We start from the raw sequence: 2,991 nt of genomic DNA on the forward strand, positions 1-2,991 counted from the left end.
ATAAGTTAAACTTATTTTGAAATTTGAACTATAATTCCAAGTCATTATTGGTAACATTAATCTGGATTACTGCTTACTCATATTTAATAAATAATAGCAAACTTAATCTTTAAATCAATTAACGTTTAGACTTTGTTTTTTTACAAAAAAAAAAAAATCAATCAATTAATGGCATAGATCTATTTAAATTTTGTGATATGCCACCGACAAGCATAATGCAGGTTCAAATAAGGAAAAAAATCCACTAGAATTATTTAAGGAAGTAAATGGAGTTTCTAACCAGTTGAATATTTATTTCCAGAACTATATTACAATCAAATACGAAAAATTAAAAAAGAAAAAAAGAAAGGAAAAAAAACCAAATAGGAAAGTGATTAGATATGGAAATTTCTTGCGAAAGAATCCAATTCAATAAATACTATATATAACCATCTCATCGGAGAATTTCACCTGAGTTGTCCTTTTTCTCTCTGCCGGAGCCGCCGCTCTCTGCCTCTAATTTCTTCTGTTTCACCGCCGATTTCACTCACCATCTCCGCCGATAACCGCCTACCGCCCCTCTGTCGCACCGGAAAAGAGAAACCAGGTCGATTTCTGTGCAGGTTAGTTTAAATTATCCCCTGTTTTTCCCTCATAAACAGAGCATCATTTAAAGAACTGGGCAATTAATAAGCAAAACTATTGTTAATTCCACCGGTTCAAATCTCTAATTTTGATCAAATTTTTCGCAGTTTTAAACTATGAAAAAGTCCTATGTTGTTTCACAAGTGAACCAACAAAGTCACAACTTTGTTAACTTGCATGAATTCTTGAAGACAAAGAGAGGCATTTTGAAGATCGCAAAGAAATCATTGCCAACCAACAAGTGGAATGGCAACGTCAAACATAATTCTGAAAAATTTGGCGAGAATTTCTCTATTAAAGAGTATCACGGTTCGATTTGGATTGGTGATCGTTTATTTCGCAAAACTGGGTCTAGCCTTATTTTCTTGACCAAGAACAGAGCACCCACCAGCCCAAATTCAAATCCTCCCGCAGAGTTCGTTGTCAAATCTTGTTTAATGGATTCCTCTTCTTCACATCCAACACGAGAAGGAAGTGCTAAACAATCTAGGACCATTTACTAATCTAGTTCATTGTTGTGGAGATGAAATAACAATGACGAAATCTGGTGAAAAGGTTTATAATCTTCTATTCGAGTATTGCTCTGGCTCTAGCTTGCGGGATCACATTCTCAAATTTGGACCTAATGGGTTACTGGAATATGAAGTTCGTCAGTACACAAGAGATATTGTGTATGGACTTTATTACATGCATTGTAATGGTCGGTATATTCATGGCGACATAAAATCAAGAAATATTTTAATATCACCTAGTGGAGCTAAGTTAGCAGTTTTGGATTGGCTAGGAAGCTCACTGCTGAAGTATTTTGTGAGAAGAAATTAGGGGTTCGGGATCGTATATACCTCTGGAGTTGGCTAACGATGGTTATTTAGATTGGTCCGTTGATATTTGGACACTTGGATGTGTGGTGTTGGAGATGTTGATGGGAAAGCCTCTTCGTAACAACGTAGATGCAATACAAATTTCGAAAGATATATCGAAAGAAGGAAGAGATTTTATTAAGAAGTGTTTGATAATAAGTCCGTATAAAAGAAGACCGAGCTGGTTGTTGATCAAGTATCCTTTTGTTTGTGTTTGAACAATTTGTTGAATGAATGAAGTCAAGAAATTAAAAGAGATGCTTGTAATTTTTGTCAATCTCAAATCATATATATAATATTTTTGTTGGTTTTAGTAATATTTTATTTCATTTTATTTTCAATGTTTCATAAATCACATCCTTGTTTTCCTTTTCTAAAAAAGAAATATAATGCAATTTAATTATGATTCTAATGTTATAAAAGTGTAAATTTTATTACAAATAAAAAATAGAGTTGGAAAATAAAAACAAGCTTTGGATCGTAAAATTTGAGGAGGAAATTCAGATTTTGTTTAATTTAAAGAAAAGTTTTAGCACTATACTACTTCCCTTCAAAACAATATCAAAGTTTTCTTTTAATTTTTTTTTATAAATAAGTGCCATTTTCCTAACTACTTGAGTTAAAATAATTTATATTTGAAAGGATCTTTAATATTAATATTATTATTTACAAAACTTATTAGGGAAATATTGTTGTTTTGGGAGTTCGAGGCTAGAGGTCGAACGTTGAGAACTCGACTAATGTGGAGATCGAACGTTGAGAACTCGACGAACAAGAAAAACCTGGAAACAATACATAGGTCGAAACTTCAACCCTCGACAAGGGAAATCTCACAAATCTCCCTTAGGTTGTCGAAGGTTGAAGTTTCGACACACATCCACCCTCGAGATTGCAGGTTTATTACTTTTCTTTTTCCCTTATAGAGGAAATAAAGTAATGAGATGCTATACTATATGTATCTGTGTACTCGAGCTGCTTCTAACAACCTATGCATTTTGTTATCATTTCGAATTAGACAGAGGCTTGTGGGATTGACGTGAGGGAGTGGGGATGACTATATTTCTAGGAGCGAACTCCAGGCGAATATAAAGCGCATGGATACAAGTTATGTCTTGGAATGAAAGACAATTCTGAATTAGCTTTGTCTACGAACAAAATTTTGTATATTAGGTTGTCGAAGGTTACACACATGTCGAAACTTCAAAGCGATTAAGGAAATAAGTGGGCTGAAGCAGATTAAGGAGAGAGAGTGAGATTTAAAGCGAGATAGTAGAAGAGAGCGAGATTCAAAGCGAGATAGTAGGAGAGAGCGAGATGTTGAACGAGATTTTAAGAGAGAGCGAGATTCAAAGCGAGAATGTTGGAGAGAGCGAGGTTTAGTTTATATTGACTAATCTGACTAACATTGAACTTGGTAAAATGAAATGATTGAATAATTGAAAAATGAGATTATTCAGGAATACACATTGAATGCTAAGAATACGCATTGAGTTTCTGATAGTAGATC

The 2,991-nt window shown here is 33.9% G+C and overlaps 1 pseudogene across 1 annotated transcript; it reads left to right on the forward strand.

Moving 5' to 3' along the window:
- Positions 1 to 322: 322 nt before the first annotated feature.
- On the forward strand, positions 323 to 1,797 carry LOC120071738 (mitogen-activated protein kinase kinase kinase 20-like; annotated as a pseudogene). Its single transcript, XR_005480323.2, has 2 exons — positions 323 to 602; positions 732 to 1,797. The product of XR_005480323.2 is annotated as a mitogen-activated protein kinase kinase kinase 20-like (transcript).
- The last annotated feature ends 1,194 nt before the right edge of the window (positions 1,798 to 2,991 follow it).

The sequence above is a fragment of the Benincasa hispida genome, chromosome 2 (assembly GCF_027475165.1).
Source record: "Benincasa hispida cultivar pf3 chromosome 2, pf3_genome.v1.1, whole genome shotgun sequence".
In the NCBI taxonomy this organism is placed as follows: domain Eukaryota; kingdom Viridiplantae; phylum Streptophyta; class Magnoliopsida; order Cucurbitales; family Cucurbitaceae; genus Benincasa; species Benincasa hispida.